We start from the raw sequence: 21,375 nt of genomic DNA, 5'->3' as shown, positions 1-21,375 counted from the left end.
TAGTTCGACGCCTGGTTAAACCCAGAGTAAACATAGGCTAATTAAGGGTTATCCGGTGTTTCATGCTATTCATACAGTTTATGTTTACCATGCGCTGGTAATTAATCCACGGTAAGTTGGGTTTTCGACATTTAAACCCAGGATTGTCATTTATATATTTATGAGGACAGCAACGATGATTGAACGCAAAGCTCATGACTCATTGTTTTAACGTTACCTGTTTGTTCATCTCTGAGAAGGTCGCTGCGTAAATCGGATATATGGTCTCAAACAATAAAAAAAAAAAAAAAACACACATAGGCTACGTTGTCTTCACTCCAGTTAACACGTAACATTTCCCTAAGATATGGAGACTAAACACAGTGCGTGAAAGTTTATTTATTTAATAAGAATATTTGATGAGCAAGCACTGACGCGGTTTATAGTTGTCTACAAGAGGCAAGTTATATTGGAATTTTTAAAAAGGCAGAAGTTTAAAAACAGTTATATAGGCCTACGTAATATAATATTAATATTTTAATATTTTGTAACGTCGCGTCAAAAGAAGCGCAACAGTCAAGCACGTCGGCAAATCGTATTAGCCATAGACTGTATAAAAACAGTATTAGCCTAACGTTACATAGAAAAACACTCTGCTAAAGACATACTGCTAATGTCATTATCTTTGGCTGAAAGTGGTGCTAAACACCTTAACTAGTGTGAAACGTTGCTAACCCAGGGTTAAGTGTAGTTTGAAGTGTATATTTATTGCAGACAGAACTATCTCTTGTGTTATGACGGAGGGAGTAGGTTACATTTCACAGGCTACTGTTGAGTTTCTTTTTCCCGATAAAACAACCTTCTCACTCACATGACGTTCGAAAATAAACACTTGCTGTTCTTGACCTAAACGACGCAATGAATGGAAGTGGCGCCAAGCCCATCCTTGGCTCGTTTGTTTAGATTTACATGTTTTTGAGGATATGAACAAAATTCCCAAGACGCTCACTGACGTCATATCAAGCCTTTAATCCACACTTATTGTGAAAGCATGTTGTCTTTTCCGCGTTGTATCTTGACAACGAGCCAGATCTCCGTCCTTTCCGGTCAATTGTTTCATTATGCCGTTTTTACGGTAAGAATGCGATCCCGTGAGAGCCGTTTACATCACACCGGATTTTCAATTCGTCCAGCCAGCGGCAGCAGCCCTCCCCATCATCCACGCCATGTCATCGTCTCAAGTCGGTGGCAGATTTCATGTCATGATTTAACCTCTCTGTGGTGGAAATTTAATCAATAAGTTACTATACGACTTCTGATTTGCAAATCTGTGTGGTTTATGAGCGAGACAGTCCAGGGGCTGTTTTGAACTTGTCACCCATTCATCATGGAATAATTGATGATTATTATTTGGGTTAAAGCAGTGAAGATGTTTTTCAGGCATGCTGGTCATACAGCTATGGGTCAGTGATGCCAGTGTTGATGTGTGAACAGTCAGCCTCCCCATCCTCTTTCTGTGTCACTGTCTGCCCTGTCCTTAAGAGTGTGTCTGCATTGCTCACACGGCCATTCACACACACACACACACACACATAGATGTATACCCATTCCTCCAGGTGCATATCCCCACACCTGTTGAAGTTCCTCTCTGTAATTAGGACAACACAATTATTTTTCGAAGACGGGGGGTGGGGGGCGGGGGGTGAAGGGGTAGACAATGGAGCACTTATTCTCGTTGCTTGCTTTCTTTTTCTACATCTCTCAAGTAATGATAGATTCTTGCCTCTTCAAAGTAACACAGGTTTCCTACAAAACCGCTGAGTCAGGAAAGAGAGAAAGGGAGGGTCTCTGTATGTGTCGGGTTGTGTGTGTGTGTGTGTGTGTGTGTGTGTGTGTGTTCGCTCTTCTTAACAGTATCTTTGAGCATGAATGGCTCAGTATAGAGTATTGTATGATGTTTATATGTTATGTTTTGTGACACAAGCAGTCCAGCAGTTTTAATCTGCTTTCTCGATGAGTGCCCTCAGCCCTCCTGAAGCATCATGGGGCTTTCCATACTTGCTGGACACATATCTATCTATCTATCTATCTATCTATCTATCTATCTATCTATCTATCTATCTATCTATCTATCGATCTATCGATCCATCCATCCATCCATCCATCCATCCATCCATCCATCCATCTATCATCCATCAATGTTTAAACTTTTAAAAAGGCCTTAATGCCTTTTTTTTGTTTGAATGACTTTATTTGAATTCCCGTTTATTGTTATTTTGCTTCCGAAATTCAAATTTTAGTTCTACATCCTGTTAAATAACTGAAATGGATTTTACGTAAAAGGCATTTTTATTCCAATCTTAAATGGCACACAACCCTGGTGTCCTGTAGTTGATGACTATTTAACTAAACACGACGAAATGCATTAATGTACAAGTATTTTATAGATTAAAGTTTTGCAGCATGGAATGATATATTGAAGCATACACCTTTGTTTTAAAGTTTTGTCATCTCAGTTTGATTCCTGAATTACATTTGAAAAAAGACATCAGAGCAGATTCAATAAAAAATAAAAAAGTTTTTATAATCTGCTATAACCAGTCTAAGGCATTTTTTCTTTATATCTGATGTCAATTATTTATTGGTTTTGGTTAAAAAAATGAGCTGCACACTTTACTCCAGACATTTATTTAGAAAATACATCTTTAATTACACATTTTCTTCGTTATGTTAACAGCAAAAGATGGTGAACAGTATAAATGGAGACGTGTGTGTGCAGTAGATGTGTCTGCAGCCGGTGCGGTCAGTGAGGTTGAGCTGCCCTGAGTTTCCTACCCTGCTCTGAGAACATCAGTGAGTGTGTGTGTGTGTGTGTGTGTGTGTGAGAGAGAGAGAGAGAGAGAGAATCTATCCTTGCATATTTGCGTGTGTATTTCTATCTGCGAGTGCAGAGGGAGTGAACACGTGTCAGTATTAATTTACTTTCTTATAGAAGCAAATCCTTGATGTGCAATATAGCAACATGAAATGGAATCGTGTTTGTAGCCAGTGTGTGTGTGCACGCACATGGGAAAGAGAGACTGTGTGTAGGTTTGGGGTTAGACACGGGACGAGTGAAACACCCAGGCTCTGCTCTGGGACCAATTCACTTTCTCCTGCTGCCAGGCGGATTATGTCATCGCTGCCCACCGTATTAGAAGAGCCCTGTGATGTCATACCAAGAGGTTATCCACCGGTGACGCTCCCGTTTTGTCTGTCTCTCTCGTTGGATGTCTAAACATCACCCGCTCAGATGTCTCTTTTACCTCTCCCTACATCTCTCTCATCTAGCTTCCCTCACTCCACCCTAACCTTTGCTCTGCATTTCTCTCCCCACCTTTCCTTGCCCCTCCTTCTGTTTTATATTTGCTCTCTTTCAGGTCTGCCTTCCCTGGGAGTCTCCGCTCTGGTCTCGGGTTTAAGGGTCTCGTCCAAAACGCACACCACACCCCGACTCGCCGCTCAAGCCGCTTCATCTGTCCTCCACTCTCCTCTCATCCCCTCGTCTCTCCTCCGCTCTGGGCCTGGGCAGCGGCAGAGGGGTCAGCGGTGCTGCGGGTTGGGGCTGTGTTCCGACAGACCTGCTTTTTCTGTCGTGCTTTTGTTCCGTTCTGCGTCATCGTGTTGACTGAATGGACCCCACACTTACCAGGCAGTTGCGCACCCGGTCTCGGCCTAACACTGAGCCATGTTAGTGGCTGTAATCTGATGGCGGTGTTTATTTTATGTAGGCTCTCTTTGAAGGCGCTGAGAAAGTCTTTGGCCTTTTTGTCCAGTGCTTTGGCTGCCCGCGCAGAGGTGCTTGCAGTGGTAATAGTCAGGAAAAATAATATTTGCATTCGTATTCACTCAAAACATGGTTTTTTCCATATTAGTGTCAGAGAGGGGAGAAAGGGGACAGAAGGGGAGCTCTCGCTCTCTTTCTTTCTCTCTTTCTCTCTCTCACTCTCTCTTTTTAGAGAGTGTGGGGTTCTCGGAGCCTTGGCTGTGGTGGCAAGACTGCGTCTACTCCATCAATCCTTATTACGCCTCCACAATCCCATAATAGGTACTTAACCTCTTCACTGTTTTTGAAGCTCATGCCATCACTCACTGTCTGAGAACAAGCGCTGGGCCTCTCTCACTTTCTGTTTCTCTCTTACTCTCTCTCTCTTTCTGTTTTCAATTCAGTTCAGTGAGTTTTAATGGCATGACCAATCCAAAGCAAGCATGATGATGGCAGACGGTGTATGCGCGTCCAAGTTACAAATTCAATTTTTGCAAAAAATTAAAAGGGGGCTAAAACAATTAGCAAATTTAGCAGTGTTTCCATCCCATGGGAAAATGGTGCAAAATATAAAATGAATTTTGTAGCCACTGTTAAATGAATTACTATTAATTTTATTGCTAATAAATTGCATATGTTTTATATCTGAGAGCAACATCATTTTAGATGTTTTTGGGAGGTTATATAGGTTATATTTTGACAGGTTATATTATTCCGACATTTCAAACCCTGAGATATTAAGACTTGCTTTTTAGATATTATATCTGGAACTAAACTACCTTCAAAAGTTTGCATCAAGAATGCATCAAATTGATCAAAAGTGACGGTAAACAAATTGAATTAGATTATAAAGATTTCTATTTCAAGTAAAATAGAACCAAATCAGTCTAAATCAGTAAATGTATTTTGCTTTTAAGAATGTTTAGATATTTATACTGGCAAACAAAATAAAATATTGATTAAAAAATTACATTTTAATCATTTTATTGACAATGAAGCAAAGGTAACATCTTGGCAGTAGTCCCTATAATTCGCGATGGAAGAGGAAACAATGTCTTTATTGTGGTTATAACATTTCACAATGCTTTTCTACTTGAAATCATAATGATCCTGTAAGAAGTAAAGCAGGTGTGCTGTACATAAAGTAATTCTTATGTGAGATGAGATGAGATAATCTTTTCATTTACATGTAGACATCATCTTTGTGGCTGTAAATAAAAAGCTTGTGTGTACTTGTGTTTTATAGCATTGTTTTATAACCTATCAAAATCCCTTCAATAGGACTCTTTGTGAATGGCAGCATGCGGTTGGGTGTGTATGTGTTAACATCTCTGTGTGATATTTTGGAAAGCCCTCTGACATCACCTGTTAAACTCCAGTGATGCGTTCTCATTCAAGTAAATTACAGCGTGCCATTTGTAAATCATTCAGTGGGCGGAGCTTGACACTGAGCCAAATGACAGCTTTCTCTCCACATCAGTGGCTGCTAGGGTAAAGAAAACATTAGGGATCCTTCATTCTTGCTTTCATCCTTTCAGTCTTAACAGGAGATGACATTGCAATTTCTGTTCAACAATATGACATTACCTAAAGAGGGTATGACAATTTCTCTCTTTTTCTCTCTTACTCATTACTTGTTACGTTTATGCAGATGACCGCAGTCATACGGTGGACTTAGCTAGCGGCTGTTCCGAATCAGTCTCTGTCTTTCCCAGACTCCTCCCAGAACTGATCTATACACATTCGGCCCAAATATAGAGAGAATGATGTCTCTTTTGTCAAGGCTGTGTGTGTTCTGGGTGGGAGGCATATGGCATGTGCTTGCTTAAGGCCCGGCGTAGTTCAAATGATGATGTAACGCCAGGAAACGGGGGGAAATCAACCCCGGCGGTCCTGTAATCCGATCCCTCAATTTTTTTTTTTTTTTTTGCTTTCATTCTTATCCATGTTGTGTAAGTTTATTAAAATCTGGGACAATGACTTGACACTCTTTGTTTTGTTCAGATCCATGAATTTATTCAAAAGTATATTAAATCATATGCAATAAATTGAATACAGATATGTTTAGGGGCTTAATCAGAAATGTTATGGTGATACAACTGTCTTTATCATAATGAAGAAAAAAAAACAGAAAGAAAAAACTTAAGTAGTTTGGCATAATCGACTATTATTTCAGTTTTGTTAAAGTAGTATTAATTTAAAAATATTTTTCTGCCTTATCAACAAAATTATATAATATCCATGGTCAATAGATATTTTAAAATATTGGATAATTTGAACATTAATATTTAGATTGTAGTTAGGTGTTGCTATTCCCCCCAAAAATTATATTAACTCATTTAATTATATTTTTTACCAAATGATAAGTATATTATAAAATGTTTTTTAGAATAATAATAAAATATACATGTTTTCAAGCTGTAAGGAATATATGATATTACTTTTTTTTGGTGGTTACACAGTCACTGAGTTTAAATTAATTCACCATAAAAGTATTTATTTATTTATTTGAGCATTTTATTTTAAGATTCAATTCTCAATATTAACTATTAGCTAAAAACAATTTCCTCAATAAACTCCTTATTTGTTTTTTATTAATAATTAGTAAGTTATTGATTTAAGGGATCTAAAATATGATAATGCGGAAATTAAATAAAGTTTAATGCTTTAAACACCAATAAACAGCTAATATGGGAGTAATAGGCATGCTAGGTAATAAATTGGTCCCTAAACTGAAGTGTTGTCTTTGACCTGTCTCTCAATGTATTTCTGAGGTGAACTTGAGGTCAAGGTGGGCGACCGATGCAGGAGTCACCTGTAGGCTCAATGTAATTTGCAGTGAAAGTCCAGTGGATTGTTTGTTTCAGGTTAAGACTCTGATCTGACATCAGCACAAGCTTGGGTTGTTACAGGAGCTGTCACTGATAGGATTTATTCAGGCTGAGTCATGCTGAGGCTGGTGAGACTGATCCAGACACAAATGTTTGAGTAATGCTGCCCTACTGTACTACTGAGTGTCTGTTGTCTTCATCTAAGATGTGACTCTTTTTCTTCTTTGCTGTATTCCTCACCTTTGCCCTTCCTCTAATCCTCCATTCCTTCATCCGCTCCCTTTTCCCCACTGTCTGTGTGTCTTCATACATTTTTACATGTCTGCTGTCTTTCAGGGAAATTCCCTCTATCTATGACTCTGCCATTCCTCACATTCCTTTCATTCCTACGGGGATAAGATGCTGAAATGTGCTGGAGTGCGTGTGTGTATGAAGGGGTTTAATGGAGCGTCTCGAGCAAGAGATAGAGATGCGCTGAAGTGGGTGGTATTAGAGGAGTTTTTAGGATGAGGACGTTGTGCTGTATTGATCTTCTTGACCGTGGGAGGCTAATTGGCCATGTAAACAGATGTATAAATATAGAACAGTCATTATGACATACAGTACATTACACTGACAAACACAGAGAGGGAAAGTGGATGAGTAAGATGGAGTGGGATTGTTTCACCTTCGGAATGTGAAACTGACCTTTTTTACCGTAAACTCTGACTTCCTGTTACATGAGACCGACCTTTAAGTAATAAGGTTGTTTCTCAAGGCCAGCTGTAATAGCTATTTGTATATTAACTTATTGAGTCCAGAGGGCCCTTTTAAATGGATAGTTTATCCAGACTATTAAATTCTGTTATATATTTATGACCCTTGTATCGTTCCAACACCATGATAGTTTAATTCTGAAAACAAGATATTTTAAATAAAACATGAGAGATTTCTTTCCCTCCACTGAAAATCCATTTTATCCTCATAAATATTTCATCCTCTGTTTACGGTTTTCAATGCATTCTATGTATATGCATTGCTCAGTGTATGTATGAATAAAAGCCTAGATTTCACAAGAGACCCTTCACAAAACCCGACCCCTTCGTTACTGTTGCTATGTCTGACAAGCCACACCGCTCTCACAACACACATCATGTTCTCACGCAGTTAGATTTACATTGTGGAGTGAAGAGGAAACTGACAACATGCCATCAGACAAGACAGAGCAGGCTACTTTAAGTATGAAATAAAGTCTCAGCTTTCAGTTTTTTTATTTTTTAAGAAACACAGACAATTTTGAGGCTCTTTAAAGGGACTATATTATGCAATTTCAAGTTTTTCCTTTCTCTTTGGATTGTAACAAACTGTTTGTGAATAGATAAGATCCCTAAAGTTGCAAAAACTAAAGTCTCAAACCCAAAGAGATATTCTTTGATACTTGTCCACGCCCTCCTAAAACACCTTGTTTATTCACAACCCAAATGTCTACGTCACAATGTAGGAATATATGCATAACGCTGCCCAAATGTTCATGCAAAGAAAGAAGGCTTAACTTTTATTCTCGCTGTTGCAGCCGGTGCCATGTTGTTGAGACGCTGTGTGTTTCGTTGTGAAAGCAAAGCTACTTTGTTTGAACACACCTCCCTTTTCAGACTGATATGCTTTGTAAAAAATGAAACATTTCAGAAAGTCAGGGCATAGATGAGAAACAATAATGTACAGTATGTGGAAAATAATGTGTTTTTTTTAACCTTAAACCACATAAATACATTTCATAACACCAAATACACAACATAATGTTATTTTTAGCAACATCATATAAGCCCCCTAATGACAGATTGCTAATGCTGTAGTGCCTCAGTTCAAGCAACACGTGAACTGATCATCTCTACATATTTACTGGTTAAAGCATGAAATAAATATGAATGAACATCAGAAGGTATCTTGTTTAAACCGTGGAAAGATGTCAATACACTGCATTTTTCAAGTTCAAGTTCACCGAAGTTAATCTGTACCCCTGTCTGGTTTGTTTGTCGGACAAAAATGGCAGCGATGTCATTGTGATTGGTCAGATCACCTGTCATTCAAGCTCCCTGTGAAGGGCCAATTGTGTCAGTTTGCAGAGCAGTACAAGTATTTCGAAGAATGTCCATAAAATGTAAGTCTGTGGGGCCCAAAACAACACTGGATCCCACTGACTCTCATTGTACAGACAAAAAAAGAAATGTTCAAAATATCTCCTTTTGTGTTCTACAGAAGAAAGCATTATTTGTTTGGAATGACACAAGGGTGAATAAACGATGAAAGAATTTTCTTCCTTTTTTTATGAATTATCCCTTTGACACACATCTCACAACAAACATTAAAGATGATTATTTGTGTTATTTTAGTTGAGTTGTATTAATTAAACTTCAGGAGTTCTTGGTTCCTGTGATAATTTCTGACTCACCTAAAAGCCATAAAATGCCTGTTTAACCTTAATGTCGGACTGATTGACAGGTGAGTAGGCGGTCCTTTGATGTTGCCTTTGCTGGATCTACCGGCACCTCCAGAGTGTAAGTGATAAGTGAGAAAAGAACTGAATATGAAAACACTGAGCTTAGTGGAGAAACACACATCCATGTTCGGCAATGAGAGCCACTGACGAATGTGTGGCAGCACAGGCAAAGAGCCAGAACCACCATGAGGGTGGCATCAGACCCCACATGATTACAGCTTGCAAGACAAAACACGAGTTACCAAACAATGAGCTGCTGACAGACCAGTCTACAAAAGACTCTATAACAGTGCCAATGAAAAGACTGGCATAAGAGGTAGCTATCAAAGAGGTTTAATGGCCTCCTGAGGTTCACAATGATAACCGTCCCTCCCTAAAATACTGATACTAGAGTTTAATGAAAACTGAGCTGTTTTTTGATTATTTGCTCTAGTTTGGATTATATTAAGTGATTATAGGTTACTTCAAATATGTAAATTTCTTAGCTGGGAAGACATAAGGAGGATCATTGATTAACGCACAATGGAAATGCCCAAGTTATTGTTCTTTGAGCCTATTCTGTGTGGGACTAAAAGGCACATTTTTGCAAGAGGTACGGATGTTGGTTGGCATTAGTCACACGACTGAGAGCATGAGAATGCCCTCCAATGGCTTCCCTCTTTCATCTCCCTGGGGTCACAATGAAAACCCAGTCAGTGGGACAAACCGATGACGTTGGAGGAGCATTCCAGGATCTTTTGTCTCCTCTCACCGATACGTTCGCACCCTCTTTCTTGCCTTCCCACTGTCTCTCCGTCAGCCGACATCAGCCGTCCATCGTATCTCATCCTGCTTTATCTTTACGTTTCCTTTCCTCTGTTTTTGAGCAGTGAGATTCCTCCCTTAGAAAACACACAGCCCTCCAGTTAGCCCTCTGTGACGCAAGAGGAGCAAAAGGGGGTCCAGTAAGGGGAGGGTCGAGTGCATGTGTAACAGAAGGTCTCCAGTAAAGGGGAGGGTGATGAGTTTGGCCTTTGGCCGCTTGTGACGCTTCTCTCTTGTGAGCTATCAGACGAGCCTGACAAAGACATTGAGAATGCCCAGTGTCTCCTGGGTATCTTTTTTTAGCTACAAAGAATGCGCTAAAAATAGCCACACTCACGCTGGTTGTCTTGTATTTTTCTTTTGTCCCATCAGTCAGTAGTTCTTTTTCAGCTGGCCTTGTTGAAGTTTCTCAAAGAGAGAGAGAGAGACATACCATGCTAGTGACCAGACCTGTTTACATATTTCACTCCTGGTTCCATCCGCTTGTTTTTGTTATTGTTTAGCAGCCCCCGGTTTATGTTTAGCCCTCTCCTCCAACACCTACTCTTCCGCCGAGATAAAGAGAGATGGAGAGGCAGTGAAAGACAGAGAGATGGAAAAAGAGATAGAAGTCAAACAGGCACATAATGAGAAAAATGTTGTTGTTGTTGTTTTTGTTTGTTTTGCAGTAAAACAGACTTCTTTTTAAAGAATATACTTTTGAATACTAATGATGATGATTCATGATTGTTTTTATGTTTAGTAATAGTTGTTCATGGGTCCCTTGTTTGTCTTGTGCAGAGCTGGGGGTGTAAACTTTTGAACAGGATGATAATGTATAATGGTAATTGTAAATATCATTGTTTCACTGGTAGCTACCGTCTTCAGAAGTTACATAAATTAAATTTCCTCTTCAGGAACTCGAGCTGCGTCAAAGCGCTTTGGGGAACGTGCCCAGCGTGCGCGACTCTGAATATCGTGTGAAATCAGACCAATGGAAGAGCGTGACGTCACCGGTGGAGTGACGTAAGCGACCAGGAAGCTATAAAAGCACGTGCCACGCAGCTGGCGTCAGCTTCACGTCTCTCAGCAAGCGCTCTGTATGTGAATGTCAAACTGTTTGTCTGTGAGTCTTATTTACTGTTGTCTGTCCAGTTTAAGAGCTCCTAGACATGCCTAAAAGCAAGGCGAAAGTTAAACACACTGGCGATTCCAAATCGCGTTATAGGCTGTGTGTTCCTCCCTGCCCAAGATATATAACGGATACACACAGCCTTTGCGTGGTTTGCCTGGGTTCGAAGCACGCTGAGTCGGCTCTCGAGGGGGCCGACTGCCCGCACTGTGAGCGTATGTCGGTGCGGCTGCTTCGTTCCCGGATGGCCCTCTTCGAGGAGGGGGCCTTCGCCAGCGTTCCCCGCGGTGCTGGTCCCGCTTCTGCTGAGGCAGAATGGCGGCTGCACTCGTGGGGTTCGCAAGTGGATCTGGTCGAGGGAATGGAGACGGGCCAGTCCCTATCTCCTTCCACTTCTGCCAGATCCGGCACCCAATCCCTAGAGTCGGAAGCACGCTCAGCGGTTCCTTCCACTCAGGGAGAGGGGTAGACGCTCCGCCTCTCTTCCTCCAAGGAGGTTGATGTGGAGTCGCTCGACAGGGATTCGCCACCCCACTCGCCACAGTATGAGGAGCTCTTGGAGGTGGTTACTCGCGCGGTGGCCAAATTAAACATCGATTGGCCCGCCGAGAAAGCAGCTGAACTGCAGAGAAGCAAGCTTGATGAACGCTTCCTGCGCCTGCGTTCCCGACCTGCACGAAGAGATCTCCAGGTCGTGGAAACGTCCATTCTCGGCCCGCCTCTACATCCCCTCTTCAGACTACTATGGGAATGTAGTGGGGATGGGAGAGCGCAGCTATAGAGCGATGCCCCGGGTGGAACAGACGCTCGCGAGCTATCTGTCCCCTTGTGCGGCGTCGTCTCTAAAGGCCCCGGCGTTGCCCTCAAAGCCACTCAGAGCAACATCGGCTTTGGTGGGCAAAGGGTATGCGGCAGCAGGTCAGGCTGGTGCGTGTCTGCACACCATGGCGGTGTTACAGGCGTACCAAGCCGACCTGCTGAAGGAGCTAGACGAGGGAGAGGAGATCAAGTCCCATGACATATCAGAACTAAGAAGGACCGCTGATCTCTCCCTCCGCACCACCAAGGAGACCGCTCGAGCGATTGGGCGGTCCATGGCAGCTATGGTGGCCGCGGGGAGGCACTTATGGTTGACCCTGTCCGATATGAAAGAGCGGGACAGGGTCTGCCTCATGGATGCCCCGATCCAGCCGACTGGCCTGTTCGGCGATGCAGTCAATTCTGTCGTTGACAGGTTTCAGGAGGCCCGCAAGCAAGCGGCGGCGCTCCATAAGTTCCTCCCTCGTCGCTCCCTTGGGGCATCTGGGCGGGAGATGCCCCAGCCGCTCCCTAGCTCCTCGTAACGCAAGGCCCAAAAACAGCCGAGGACTTCCCAGCCCAAACAAGATCTTAGGGCAGTTATTGAAGCTAAGAAGTCCTCGGCCAAGAAACCCTGACGCCAACAACCCAGGGTTTCAGAGGGCAGCCTCTGCTGGGGTAGAGCGGTACACACCACAGTACACGGTGCCCGTCTCACCTCAGCGCCCTCTGGGGGCCGGTCTGCCAACCCTGCCAGTGTTCCAGGGCGCAGCAGGTCCCAGCGAGCATCGCTCTCAGTATCTTCCGCCCGTGCGCGTAGCGGGGCTGAGACGCTCGCCGCCCCTGCGGGGGCCTCTTACACCAGAGATCAGTCTCGAGAGACTGATTCCCTTAGTAGATTATTTAGCAGCGTGGAAACTACTGCCAAATGTATCTCGATGGGTCCTGCACACAGTAGAAAAAGGCTACCGCATTCAGTTTGGCTCCGTGCCGCCACTATTCAACGGGGTCGTTCAGACAATAGTCGGCCTCAGGCAGGGTCTGGTTATGGAACAGGAAGTGAAAACCCTATTAGAGAAGGAGGCCATCGAGGTGGTCCCTCCTCAAGACAGGGAGTCCGGATTTTACAGCCGGTATTTCATAGTTCCGAAGAAGGATGGGGGGCTGCGTCCGATTATAGACCTGAGGGTCTTAAATCGTTCAGTTATGAGACTAAAATTCAGAATGCTCACAATCAAGCAAGTTGTAGCGCAGATCAGGTCCGAGGACTGGTTTGTCACAATAGATCTCAAAGACGCATATTTTCACATATCCATCCTTTCACAACACAGGAAGTTTCTGAGGTTCGCTTTCGGGGGCGAAGCTTACCAATATCGAGTACTTCCCTTCGGCCTTGCACTCTCACCCCGCACGTTCACAAAATGTGTAGACGCGGCTCTGGTCCCCCTGCGCATGCAGGGCATCCGCATTCTCAACTATATCGAAGATTGGTTGATCTTAGCACAGTCAGAGCAGGCTGCGGTTCGGCATCGACATGTCGTCCTCGCACATATGGGGGAGCTGGGTTTGAGACTGAACGCCAAGAAGAGTGTGCTTTCTCCGGTTCAGAGAACCACCTATCTAGGCGTAATATGGGATTCGACCGCGATGCAGGCACGATTGTCCCCTGCTCGTATCGAGTCGATCCGCATCTCAGTCGAGAGAGTCAAAGAAGGCCAGTCACTCACTGTCAAACAATTTCAGAGATTGTTGGGTCTGATGGCAGCTGCGTCCAACGTGATACCTCTTGGCCTGCTGTACATGAGGCCCCTACAGTGGTGGCTCAAGACCAAGGGATTTTCCCCGAGGGGCAATCTACTTCGCACTATCAAGGTCACGCGGCGTTGCCTACTTGCCTTAGACGTGTGGAAGAGACCTTGGTTCTTGAAACAGGGCCCGGTGCTGGGAGCTCTTTGTCGCCGTGTAACGCTAGTGACAGATGCATCCCTCACTGGCTGGGGTGCAGTCATGAGTGGCCACCCTGCCCGTGGTCTGTGGAGCGATCGCCATCAAACATGGCATATCAATTGTCTAGAAATGCTAGCAGTTTATCGTGCACTGAAGCACTTCCTCGCAGACCTAAGGGGTCACCATGTGTTGTTGCGCACCGACAACACATCGGTGGTCTCCTATATCAACCACCAGGGAGGTCTGCGTTCGCGCCCTTTGTACAAGCTGGCGCACCAGATCCTGGTGTGGTCCCAGAGCAAACTCCTCTCATTAAGAGCAGTATATATTCCTGGGAAACAAAATGTGGGAGCAGACATACTGTCGAGGCAGGGGCCGAGGCCCGGGGAATGGAAACTTCACCCACAAGTAGTGAAGCAGATATGGAGAATATTTGGCAGGGCTCAAGTAGACCTATTTGCATCTCAAGAGACGTCTCAATGCCCCCTTTGGTTCTCTCTAGTTCATCCAGCTCCTCTGGGACTGGACGCTATGGTACAGACCTGGCCGAGGCTTCGTCTGTACGCATTTCCCCCTATTGCTCTGCTCCCGGGAGTTCTGGCGGGAGTGCGCCCGGACGGGGTCCGTCTGTTGTTAGTAGCCCCGTTCTGGCCGGGCCGAGTATGGTTCTCAGATCTAGTCTTGCTCCTCGATGGCTCTCCGTGGGAGATACCGATCAGGACAGACCTACTCTCGCAGGCGCAGGGTACGATAATTCACCCTCGCCCGGAGTTGTGGAAGCTGTGGGTGTGGCCCCTGAGAGGGCACAACTGTTAGCAGCCAGTCTCTCAACCGAGGTTGTTGAGACCCTTCTCCAATCCAGAGCTCCCTCAACGAGGAAACTGGTACAGTTCTGGAGTTTCTACAGGCTAGGCTCTCTGCAGGGTTGACCCACTCCACGTTGAAGGTCTACGTGGCGGCTATTGTGGCCTACCACGCCCCTTCTCGATGGCCAGTCTTTGGGAAGACATCCCCTAGTTACACGTTTCCTCAAATTCTATGGCCTAGACATGCCAGTCACTCCAGGCGCTTCAGTCCTCCTTACCTAAGCTGTGCTCTTCGGATACACACTAGGCAGGGGTTTGGTAGTCTGGCGGCGTTGGTACTCGTTCCCCAAAGCGCTTTGACACAGCTCGAGTTCCTGAAGAGGAACGTCTCTAGGTTACGTATGTAACCCTAGTTCCTCGAGGGAACGAGACGCTGCGTCTCGGAGCCATACCCCCGGCACCCCTGCCGGCGCTTGCTGGTACTCGAAGCTGACGCCAGCTGCGTGGCACGTGCTTTTATAGCTTCCTGTTCGCTTACGTCACTCCGCCGGTGACGTCACGCTCTTCCATTGGTCTGATTTCACACGATATTCAGAGTTGCGCACGCTGGGCGCGTTCCCCAAAGCGCTTTGACGCAGCGTCTCGTTCCCTCGAGGAACTAGGGTTACATACGTAACCTAGAGACGGTTTATCAGATGACAAAATACGTAAAATTTACCCCAATCATTCTATATCTGTATTAGGACTTTTTTTCTTGTTGTTTTAAGACTAAACCTTTCCAAATTCTATTACATTCATGCTTCAAAAAATAAATAAATAACTGGAAAAAAAAACTAAAAGATATACTGTCTGAATATAAACCCTGTTCTCTACTAAATTTATCTTCTTATGTAAATTCTTATGTAAAAGCTTATTTTTTTCCAAGCAAGAAAATGTTTTTTGAGACAGACTGGGAAGAGATGGTTTGAGATACAGACAAGACACATACAATGACAGGTGAGGAAAGAATGTTTAAGCCGACTCTGTGCAGGATGGTCAGCATTCCTGTGTTTGTATACGTGTGCTTTAACAGACTGAACTAAGTCTGCAAAATGTTAACACGCTCATGAGATGAACAGATGAGACGCAAGGAAAGGGGGGTGAGTGTGGAAAGACTTGCCCACCCTGTAAAAATTTCCTTTTTGCGTGGGCTGTTCTCCATCTTCATTCTGTTCTCCTACTTTCTTCCTCTCTCTTGGTCTCTCTTTGAACTATTGCTCATTCAAATATGTCAATATTCAAGTGCATGTTACAAATATAGTATGTTACAGTAAATAAATGGAATTGAATAGAAATAGTTGCTTTAGTTTTCTCTTTTCTTAATTAGTATTTCATTATTTCAAGTATTTCATTTCACCTACTGACCTGACCTGACCACAATGCACACTCATTCTCTCTTATACCATCCCGATTCCTAATGTCTTCCAGCAAGCAGCTTGCATCAGAGTGTATGTTTGTGTGCGTCAGGGTAATATCTGAACACTGCTGCCAAGCTCTAAGAACCGGAAGACAGCTACTGCCGCGAGTGATTTACAACTACTTATTACCGTTTCGTAAGCAGATTAAGCTTGTGTTTGTAAGTGTGTGTTAAGGAAATAAAATATCATCTGGACATTCCAGTACGTCAGATTTTAAGAGATAAATTCTATTAAGTTAATTAGTTGTAATCTAACTCTCTCTCTCTCTCTCTCTCTCTCTCTCTCTCTCTCTCTGTGTGTGTGTGTGTGTGTGTGTGTGTGTGTGTGGGCATGTTTTTGTGACATATCAGGACACAACTCTGTACAATGACATGGGTATGACACAGGTATTACAAGGAGAGGGTGACTTATGAGGACATAACCCATGTCCCCATTTTTCAAATAAACCTTTTCTTATAAACCTTTTTGAGAAAGTAAAAATGCACAGTTTCCTGTGAGGGTTAGGGTTTGGTGTAGGGTTGGTGTAGGACCATAGAATAAACAGTTTGTACAGTATAAAAACCATTACTATGGGATGTTTCCACTTTTCACAAAAACAAACTTGTGTGTGTGTGTATGTGTGCGTGTGTGGCTCGGTTACATGAACTGTCCTTTGTATGTGGTGACAAAACGTGATACATGTTTTCTTGATTTGATTTTATTAGATTTTTACTCATTTGGGTATAGTTTTGTTACAATGCTTAAAATAAACTATTTATTGCTCTAATTTATAGAGAACTAATTATTGGAACTGTATGAGAATATTAATTTGCAAAATCAACATATTATATTTGTTAAATAACAATTGAGGTAACAGATAACAGCTGAACTATGCAGTCATAATAGTAGTAATAATCACCGCAACCAAAAACTTGATTGTGAATCAGACTACACTGGTCATGCTGTCCGTTTCTGATCCACTAACAAGAACCAGTTCATAAGAGTCAGTTAATCATGAATCAGACTAAACTGGCCACGCTGTAAGTTGTTTTTATTTAATAACAAGAATTAATTAATTGGACTCATTTGATCGTGAAATGTTCTACCCTGGTGATGCAGTATTTATTTATTTATTTTATTCACTAACATGAACCAGTTCATAGGAGTCATTTGATTGGGAATCATTTTACATTGGTGACACTGTATTTTTTTGATCCACTGGTAAGTTGGATCATTCAAATGTGTATCGGACTGCACTGGAAACACTACAGTATATGTGATTGCATGCACCCAGCAAGAACAATTCAATAAAAAAAATTACACACCCTTTTTCAATCTCATATTTAATTTAGACTCTGTTAAAAAATAACTTGCAGAGAGTCTGTAGATTTAGCAGCAAGATGTGCGGCAATGCTGAAAAGTGCTTACAGGAAACACTTGCTCAGAAAAGATTGATCTTTGGATTGTAAGAAACAAGATCAAGTGAAGATTAATCAGAAAATCTATATTTTTTACACAGCCCTAGTGTACTTATTAGCTTATATACAGCACATTTATTGACCCAGTATCATTTGGCACATTGGCAGTGGTGTAATCCAGCAGTGTTTATGCGTGGTTTCCTGTGCACGTGTGTTCTTACAGGCTTGTGTCTGCAGCATTGTGAGACAGATTCTGAGACGTCACTTTATTGCCCAATGATTATCTTCCCGCAGTGTGTCATTCTTTCTTTCTATTCCCCCTTTTGCTTTTCCCATAGAGCCATTAACACACTCACTTGCTCTCTGACGTCTGTAGAGGGGCACATGGGTTGGGAAAGGTGAAGGGGGCTTGCCAGATTGCAGTTGGTCAGGACACACCTCTTTTTTCTGTGAAGTACAAAGAAAGGGAGCAGTCAGTCAGGGTCAAAGGACATGATCCACATCCTGTAATAAGAATTATCTTTCTTTTTTCACTGTATTTATGCATCCTCCCACACATGCACACATTCATCTTCCAGCAGTCACTCTCACTCTTTTTTCCTCTTCCATTGTGAAAGTCCCTTTGGGGTTTAGTGAGATGGTAAAGTTATTAAATTATATCAGATCATGCTTTTGCAGGTATTTAATGTCATATGCTGCTCTGCCAACTGTTGATATTGGTGTGTGTGTGTGTGTGTGTGTGTGTGTTTATGACTAAGGCTGTGATATGCAGTACTCCGCATAACATAATCATTATTATATGGCCTAAAAGACTGTGCTTTGAAACATTGGAGAACAGAGTAATATTTAACAAAGTTTGATTTATTTTACTGCTGAGTAATTTAAACATCCCCACTTTTATCAAAATGTTTTATGACCTATTTACACCAGTAGAAACATGTTCCGTAACACTGACTAATAAACTAATAATTATTCATCCCCCAACACACACACATTGCTAAAACTAAAACGTTCAGCATTTCTGAAGGAGTTTTCCATTCGAGAAACTAAATGGTTCCACAAATAATGCTTGTAATTGCACGTGCAGTTTGGCAGTAAGAAATAAGTAGACTAAATCCAAATGATGGTAAACTGCTGTGAGGTTTTGGCTTGGGAAATGAAAGTGTGATTATGATTATGAATACAGTGCAAAATGTTAGCAAGTGTTACCAAATAAGAACAGATGGAGACATGAAATACTGATCTTGAGTTAAAAGTATTTTAATATGTTACATATATATATGTGAATTTGGATGGCGCTTTTATCCAAATTGACTTTGCACATAAGATTTTGATTAAATACATCCCAGAAGTCATATGATATTACATGACGTTAAATAAAAAAATCACATTTTTATTATAAATGTATATTCTTCTATAATGTTATATTTTCTGTTATTTATATCTTTATTGCATTATTTTAGTGTTGTTATTATATATTCTCAGAAATTTAATCAGCAAGAAAGTCCCCAAGTGTGAGCCCCTCTGGGATGGGGGGGGGGGTCTTTCTGTGTGGCGTTCTCCCTGTGTCTGCATGGGTTTACGCCGGGTTATGCTTCGGTTTCCTCCCACAGCCCAAAGACCAGCGTGTTAGGTTAATTGAAGCCTCTAAATTGTCCCCGGATGTTTGTAAAGACAAGACGTGTATGGATCGACTTGTGTATGGATTAACTGGTTCTTGCCATGAATATAGTCATAGATGCTGGAATGGAGTTAATAAGGAAACAAAAAACCAAACAACCCACTTTCATTGTATGAAAAAGTATATAATTCACTTACACTGTATGGAAAAGTACAACCAGTGCATTATGCTAAACTTCTCCTTTTGTTTTCCTCAAACAAAAGAAAGCCATAAACAATAATCAGTCATTTTTATTTCACACAAAAATGACAGATTGTTGTTTTAACCTTCCTTTTGTTTGTGGAAAACAAAAGGAGGTGTTTAGCAGAATGTCCTGGTTGTACTTTCCTCTTCCTTAAAAAATAATTTGCGGTGTTCACACACTACCTGAACATTATTTGTAAACTGAAGCGGAAAGGAGTAGACTCTTTCTCTGCCTTTTAAGTTTCATTCTTTTAAGTTTAATTAAGTTAAACCATCGGTCTCACTATGCCTGCTGTCCATTCCGGAGGAAAAAAAGCACCTTTTCAACAGTAGTTCTTAAACTCAGCATTTTAACCACCTGTTGAAATTCATTAGTGCCTTAATTGTTCCAATTAAGCTTGTGCCCTCTTGCCTAGGGTGCTGACACATCAAAGGAAGCCATTAAAAAAGACAACAAAAACCATTTCTGAGTTGTGAGCATGTTGGCCAATGAAACTGTGTGTATTATTGCGTGCTGCAGTGTATGTGTATTTGAGGAGGGGAGGTCTGGCAGCGTGTGAATGTGGACATAATGAATGTGTGTGTGAGTCTCATAATGGGGGATATTACAGTAATGAGGTACCAGGATGTCTGGACACTTATTGCTCCCCACCTGTGCCTCACTTCCCCTGTGATCGAGGACTGTGTGTGAATGTGTAGGAGTTGGTGTGTAATGTCTTGTGAGGTTTGTGACCGGACAGCTCAGACTACCGCTCTTTCCTCTGGTGCATTCAGTGATCGGTGATGTGACGGACTGAACATCAGGACCACACACTCACATACACACGTATACAGCACAGCAATCATCGCTGATTGGTAACCCGCTAACACACCCACACACAAAATCAGACACACACGCCCTTTGGATTAGGGACTTAAACAGACTCACCATCAACCACCCAAGAGACCCCCATCAGGGCATGCAGGCAGAGAGAGTCGGTGAGTGACTAACTTTACTCTTTCTTTTATTCTTTTCCCAGCTGTGTCTTCAAACAGGCCTTTGATGTGGGAAATTAAAAGAGCGAGTGTGTCAATATCTCCCTCCATTCCTCCATCGCTCCTGCACACTCATCTATTTCCCTTCCTTCCATCTCTTCCTCTCTCCCCCCTTTCTTCTTTATGGCTGACCCAACAAAACCAGAATGTGACCCTGCAACCGCATTACCTCCACACACCCTTGTGTGTGTGTGTGTGTGTGTGAGTGACAAGAGAGTTTTTGAGAACAGTTTTGTGGGAACAGTGGTTTTTGCATGCATAAGAGTGAGTGAGGGTGTTGCAGCCATCAAAACTGTGTGTAATCTATAATGTGTTCAAAAATACATTGAAACTGCAATGTACATACAGTATAATGCACAATAATAAATAACAAATTAATGTTACTTGGTTGGAAAAGCAGCTATGCTAATTATGTCTCTATTTGTTTCTCTGTTTTTGCCATGGGTAACTAGGAATTACACAAGCTCCAGTCTGGATCCAGAACACCTGAGAAGAGATGATGCTGACCCTCAGAGGACCTCAGATGATGCTAACCCTGAATCAACAAAACGAACTACCACATTTAGCTATAAGTTTGATTGCATCATATAATAATTACTGTTAATAGTGTTCATTGTCTGTTTGATTACGACTATAATAAATTTTTACATTTCTGCCATGCATAAACTGGTAAGCTACCACTGATAAGCTACTACTGAATTTGCTTTGCAATGATTTGCATCGTAATAAGGGCTGTACAAATAGACTTGAATTTAATTAATGGTGAATAGTTCTCTACAATTAATTTTAATAATGCCAAAAATAAGTCAATCACCCTGATATCATAATGAAGAAAAAGCATTATATTCTTGAAAATAAAATCTGAAGTCCCAAGAACATAATATTTATGAATTAATAGTTCATGATTTTCTTTTTAAAGTACATTATATATACTTAAATATATGTGTCATTAAATGAAAATTTAACAAAAAAAATGGTGTACATTTTTTAATATCAAAACAACATGAATATAAAACATTCTTTTAATATAAAACAACGTTTTCATTCTAGCTTGGTTTTTCAAGT

This window comes from Carassius auratus, chromosome 16 (assembly GCF_003368295.1).
Source record: "Carassius auratus strain Wakin chromosome 16, ASM336829v1, whole genome shotgun sequence".
NCBI lineage: Eukaryota > Metazoa > Chordata > Actinopteri > Cypriniformes > Cyprinidae > Carassius > Carassius auratus.
The sequence above is the reverse complement of the archived record's forward strand: the minus strand, read 5'-3'. Positions refer to the sequence as shown.